The sequence below is a fragment of the Mus caroli genome, unplaced genomic scaffold (genome assembly GCF_978045245.1).
Source record: "Mus caroli unplaced genomic scaffold, Mus_caroli_1 scaffold_34, whole genome shotgun sequence".
Lineage (NCBI taxonomy): Eukaryota > Metazoa > Chordata > Mammalia > Rodentia > Muridae > Mus > Mus caroli.
Window position 1 is genome coordinate 2,830,798 of NW_028227289.1, and position 7,071 is coordinate 2,837,868.

Here is a 7,071-nt window from a genome sequence, read left to right on the forward strand (position 1 = left end):
ATTGAACCAAGAGACTGGCTGGTTGAGGGGTGGGCGCAGTGTGGTACTGGGCTTCAGAGTCAGAAATGGAGACAGTACTTAATAAGTACGAACAAAGCAGATAAAAATTAATTGAATAGCACATAAAAATTCGTGAATGGAGTGAGTTGTTAGGGCAGCTATCTGCAGAGGCCTCATATTGCAAGTCCATGCCCCCATTACACCCGAGATAGCAGTTACCAGTTTTAGACCACAGCTCTGAGCCCGGGATATAGCAAGCACATCGCTGTTGTCCGTTTAAAAAATTTTAAAAGACCAACAGATGTTTACGAGTTTGCATGCTTCCCCCTATTTTCTTACCTTACCTAGCGTATAAAAACCATTCTGGGGCTGGTGGAATGGCTCAGCGGGTAAGAGCACTGACTGGTCTTCTGAAGGTCCTGAGTTCAATTCCCAGCAACCCCATGCGTATGTGAGGGATCACAACCATCTGTACAGCTACAGTGTACTCATATACACGAAATAAGGTAAACTAGCCTTTTTTTAAAAAAAAAAAGAAAAACCATTATAAAATTTCTACTATTTATCGTCTACCCAAAATATTGATAAACTACTGAGTCATACTGTGTAGAGTTGAGCTTTTCAACATTATAAAAGGAAAATAAAAACCATAGACGATTCATAAAAAATGCTAAAAATTAAAAATGGAGAAAAAAATTAAAAAATTACAAATTGAAAGCTGATAGTTTCTGGGGACTAGGGAAGGCCATGGATAAAAAGAGCTCCAGGGGATAAAAGGCTTGCTCTATAATATAAGAACTTGATTTCAGATCCCCACTACACCTATAGAAAGTCAGGAGTTAGGTAGTGGTAAGAGAAGGAATCTCAGAGCTTGTTAACCAGTCCACTTTTACCAAATCAGTAATCTGAAGGTTTAGTGAAAGACTATCTGAAAATTAAGGTGAGGAGTGTTTGCATGGACATACACTGCCATACATGAAAATGAACACACACATACCCACATAGGCACACATGCACACTTGTTTTGTTTTCCTACTTTGGATTTTAAAATTATTAATTTTCTTCATTTAGTTAATCTTTGTAATACTTGGACACACATTTTCAAAATTAACACAATATTGAGACCTACTTAAAACAGCCTATATTTGTTTTTTTTGTTTTTTTTTTTCTGATTTCTTTAATCCCTGTAGTATAAGACAGTAAGAAACTGTTTTTTTTCAATTAAAAATATTACTGTATGCCTACATAGGTTCAATTCAGCCAGACAGGCTCTCAGCACTGAAGGAGAAGTAGACACAGACTCCCACTCCTGTCTTTAATTAATACATGATTTCAATGAAAAAAAATATTTTTCTCCAACTGAGTCTAACTGGGGATATAAATCACGCACCAGGTTAGGCCCTGAAGTAGTAGTTTGCCAACACAAAATGAGCTACAGAATTCTTGCAGACTTTTTGTTTGGTATTGTTTTCTTTGAAGATTTTGTCTTAATGTCTTTTGCTTGTATATTTTATTTACCTTTTTTGTGGTTGGTGGAGCTTTTTTTTTTTGAGTGTCTTGTATGTCAAGAAACTTAATTGTATTTTAGTACCTAACTGCCATTTTCAGTAGTTATTTTCAGTATCATGTTATTTATGGATATCATGTTATGGATAATATTCGTATATGTTCACTTTATAAAGGTGCATGTGTGTACACTGGTGTGTACATAAGTATGGGGACCAGAAGCAAAACTCTGGTATCATTCCTTAGGAGATGTCTACTGTGTGTTTTGAGACAGAGTCTCTCACTGGGACCTGTGGCATGGCAACTAACCCTGGCAAACTGGCCATCAAGTTTCAAGGATTAACCTGCATCCTCTTCTGAATTGTACTCATAAGCACATCAGCCAACGATTGGAATAGGTCATCATACAGATTTTTGTACTTGTATTGTAAGGATTTTACTGACAGGTTAGCAGTTTTCACAGATATTTTTTTTTTTTTTTTTTTTTTTACCAATTAGGCTTCTCTACTATTTTTATTCTTACCATTTATTGCTTGCAGTTTCTCCACACACTATACTAATGTTTTATTGTCAATTGCATCATCTTCTTTAGACTTTCAAAAATTTTCTGTCAGGTAAAATAACACAGCAGCCAGTCTATGACTGAAAGGTAAACATATTTCATACAAGATATAACATACAGTTATTATTTTTTATACTGTAAAATTGTGGGGCTAAAGACATCCATCAGCAGGTAAGAGTACCTGTTGCTCTTGCAGTGGACCTGGATTTAATTCCTGCTATTCACATAATTGCTTACCACTGTCTCCCTGTACACTGCACTCAAGTGGTGCACTGACACACACACATACAGTCAAAACACCAGAACACACAACACACACCCAAAAAAACCAAACAAACAAATCTTAATAATACAGGTGTAATACAGACAGCTATTGAGGAGGCTGAAGCAGGAAGACCCCAAATTCAAGTCCTCCCTAGCAAGGCCAGTCCTTTCCTAGGCTATTTAGCAAGACAATTAGCAAGAAAAAAAAATTCAAAGAGACTGGTCATCTAAATTAGGGGTAGAATATTTGCTATGTGCAATGCCTTGAATTCAACCTCCATTACCATCCCAAATAGGCAGAAAATTTAAACTTTGTAGAATAACACATGTAGAATAAGCCTCCTATTATAGTCAGATTATGTATCTGAAATGTGACCACCAAAATAGCCAACACATTTTCAGAAAGTTGGTATGTTTCATAATAGTAAACGATATTACTAAAAGAGGAATTTACTATAATATCAATTAAAATGTTTTCCTCTTACATACTTCATTAATATGAAAAAATACTTGTAGGTGTATATATAGGCAAAAAAATATATTGCGTCAAAAAATAATTCCACTGACTCTAAGTGAAGTTTACGGAATATAAAGCTGTTCCATATGCATCAGTATCAAGGAAGATTATAAACCTATTGTTTAAATACTTTGAGTATAAATTTCACTGTTAAATATCACAGATCATTAAAATAGAAATTGGAAATAAGTTGGGGACTTAGTGTACAGCACATCCTTTTTGGGCACCAGATTGTCACTGTAATTTTTGGTCTGTTATTTATTTTATATTCACAAGATTACATATAATGAAAAGAAAATTAGTCAAGAAATTTTTGTAGGTAAATTTACTGAATGATTATAAGTATTAATATCTTGCTTCTGCTGCCAAGAAATATTAGCACACTTACTATATACAACAGTAAGGGAATACTTTCCAGTGGGTTTCTTTATGGGCAGTTAGATTTTTCTTAGTTCACTAAATCTCATGGTTATGATTCTTAGTAATTAGTACTAAATACTGTAGCTCTTAATAAAATGTGTATTTTCTTATTATGGTTTGAGTGGACTGGGTTTTTTTGTTTTGTTTTTTGTTTTTATTAATGGTCACCTATTGCGACTATATGTAACAATATATTTAAATGAAAAGTTTCCAAATAATGAGGAGAGGCTTGGTACTCCTCATTTTTTGAGCCAGTTCTTTTCTATTATGTACCTTGGGCTATTCTAACACTCTCTATCAGTCTGGGCAGGCCTTAGACTTACAGAGTCCACCTCTCTCTGGCCTCTACCTCCTGAGTGCTGGGATTACAGGGATGTGCTACTCTGTGCAGCTCTAGTTTGGTACGTTTTTATAGTGACCAATCAACTATTTTCATTAACAGTTACATTACCTCAAAAATTTTACAAATCTCATTAACCAAATTTTATTGTTTTCATCTTTTGTTATTTGGAATCACGGAAAGAGCTTGTTATGTTCTAAACTTAAATATTAAGAAGTTACTGGAAGAGGCCATGTCTTGGGAATTTATTTTTAAATTATCTTTTCTTGTTTTGAAAATAGGTTGAAAATTTATACATGCATATAATGTGTTTGTTTAAATCCACCTACAATTTGCATTTCTCAATTCTTCCCCTGTGACCCCAACCACTATTACTTCTAAATTTCATGTTATTTCTCTTTTTTAAATAAACTCAGTGAGTCCATTTAGTGTTGCCAACAAGTATATTAATATAGGGTTATCTACTGGAGGCATGGGTAACCTTTTATAGATGGCATGTATTCTTTTCTCTTTTCTTTTCTTTTCTTTTCTTTTCTTTTCTTTTCTTTTCTTTTCTTTTCTTTTCTTTTCTTTTCTTTTCTTTTCTTTCCTTTCCTTTCCTTTCCTTTCCTTTCCTTTCCTTTCCTTTCCTTTCCTTCCCCTTCCCCTTCCCCTTCCCCTTCTTCCCCTTCTTCCCCTTCTTCCCCTTCCCCTTCCCCTTCTTCCCCTTCTTCCCCTTCTTCCCCTTCCCCTTCCCCTTCCCCTTCTCTTCTCTCCTCTTCTTCTAGCCAAAAGAAAGAGGAGCTATACACATGCAAGAAGCTTATTTGCCAAGGGCCATGCAGGAGGAATGACAAATTGCCTTAGAACTAATGGAATGCAGCCCATGGGTTACCATAGGTAACCCATAGGTCCCCTCATGTGGCACATCCCAATCAATATGTGTCTTGAGAACTTTGTGCTGTTCAGGAGTTTTGCTCTGATTGCTAACCTCAGAGCCCTATTAATCTAAGAGTTATATGAAAACTTTAAGGAGGCTTCCAGTCCCTCACTGACCAGTATCTCAGGCCCTGTACTAATGCTTGATCTTTTAGAGGCATTGCTGCTGTGATACCATGATTAATTATTTCTATCAACATCCTAGAGAAGATATAGATTGTGTCCAATGACTACCAACCTCAGAAAACATTTAGAAAAATAAAGTTGTTAGTAAAGCTAGATTGAGATTTTTCTTGTATTTTAAGAACAAGTACTTTATTAGAAATATGTTCCATAAAGAGCACAAATTTAGTTAGAACTATAAAATGCCACTTCGTGGGATGTCAGCATTGTTTTATTCTAATGTTGGTGTCTATCATGCTACTCATGAAGTATCTTTGTATTACAAGCCCAAAAAATAAGGCTAGAGAGGTTAGTTAATCTGCTCTTGAATGCAATCAATTAGTGGCAGAACCATGACCCACAGTCTTGAGTTTTCAAGAATTTCACTCAGTACCAGTGACAACTTCAAAAACAAAAGCCCTGAAAATGTCACTTCATCTTTCCTCTTAATGAAAAGCCAACTGCTCTACCAGCCACTTTCCAGTGGTATTTTGATTTCTATCAAGATCACAGTATATAGCATGGGGAAATAATATGCTCTTGAAAATCAAACAGAAAGAAAAACTGGCAAGTGGGTATGTCCCTGAGAAGTGTGTTTCATTGGGGAATTGATTCAATTGGTTTCAGGGAAAATCTAAAATCCATGAATAGAATTAGAAGAAAAAGGTGGGGGTGGGGTCGGGTGGATATTAACAAGCCAAAATAGGAAAAAAGGTATCGGTGGCAGGACAACTCTGACTGATGTCAGACCTTTGTGCTCCAGGAGTCACCTGCATCCCTCTTTAAGAATCAGTGGCAAGGAGGATGGCAGCTCTCCCACTTAGTCATCCTCTGAGATCTCAGCAGACCTGGCATCAGTAGCCACCTTCCATTTCCTGCACTTGCTTGTCCTCTCCTGTACCTCAGGGTCAAGCATGGGAACATGGACACTCTTGTCTTTCTTTTTCCTTTTGATTTTTTTTAGTGTCACTTTCCTCGAGTTCCTCAGAACTGCTAGATGCTAGATATGGAATCATCTGACTGAGAAGTATCACTTTTCCCTCAAAGGTAATTCCTCGATTTTTTTTTTTTGCTCGTGTGGTTACTTCCTTTTGCTGGTATTAGAAGCTCAAGTTTCCTCTGAGAACACACTTGAGGAATCTGCTGTTGTGTTCATAGATTCCTTTTTGTTTTTCTTCTTTTTTTTATTTATTCATGTGTGTGTGTGTGTGTGTGTGTGTGTGTGTGAGAGAGAGAGAGAGAGAGAGAGAGAGAGAGAGAGAGTGAGAGAGTTCAGAAGATGGTCTAGTTGACCATCATTATAAGGAGAGGCACCTTGGTTATGCAAACTTTATATACCTCAGTACAGGTATCCATCTATCCACCAATTCAGTTATATGTATGTGTGGAATACTTAGTGCTGGTTTTGGAGCTCTGCTCTAACCATTCTATGTGTGAGTATATGTATGTCTGTCTGTAGGTCTGTATACATTCATGTATGTGTGTATGTATGCATGTATGTATGTATGTATGTATGTATGTATGTATGTATGTACTTATGTATGTATATGAAGTTATCAGACTCTGCCTTTTGTTTCAGCCATTTAGTGTGAGTGTGTGTGTCTGTGTCTGTGTCTGTGTGTGTATGTCTGTGTGTGTGTGTGTGTGTGTGAGAGAGAGGGAGAGAGAGAGAGAGAGAGAGACCTTTATTCTGCTTCTTCTTATGGAATGTCTTTGACTCTTTATATTTTTGGGATTCAGGCACAAATGTTTTTACCAGGGGAGATGTATTTCTTCCCCATTGGTAAAGTCTTGCTGATCACTACTGTCTGTTTCAAATTCTTCAGGATACAACTCTTTATAACCACTGTGACCCCATCTGTCTGATATTTTGGATTCATCATCATATAACTTCTTGTTCCCGATTTTTGCCTTAAGAAAATCATCTTCTAGGACTCCGGAAATCTCATTCTTTGACCTCCAGTAGTCTCTGACTTTCTTCATTAAAACCATCACTTCTCATCTGACTTGACCTCCTGGGTACTCTGTTCCTTCTGGTCCCCTGGTAAGCATCCTCCTCCTGCTTCTCTAGTTCTCTGAAATTCCACATATCAGACTCCTCCTGTATCTTATTGTGAGCATCTGTATGCTGGATGACAATCCTCAGGAGGCCTTCCCCCAGTGGAACCCATGACATTCTTTAATCCTGTGCCACAGCCTCGCATGGCTGGGTGGGAGAAAAGGCAGTGGCTTCTACCAGATATTTTTATTACTGGCTCTGATATAAAAAAACCTTACACGACAATATGAAGTTCAGAAAGGCTCACTCTTATTAATTAAGCTAGGGGACCCTTTGGTTAGGCAACAAGGACAATGGCAGCACTAGCTGATCTGACTCTCACT

At 36.9% G+C, this 7,071-nt stretch overlaps 1 pseudogene; it reads right to left on the minus strand.

The window, feature by feature from the left end:
• Window positions 1-5,509: 5,509 nt before the first annotated feature.
• LOC146999867 (uncharacterized protein NKAPD1-like) lies at window positions 5,510-6,865 on the minus strand (annotated as a pseudogene).
• Between the last annotated feature and the right edge of the window lie 206 nt (window positions 6,866-7,071).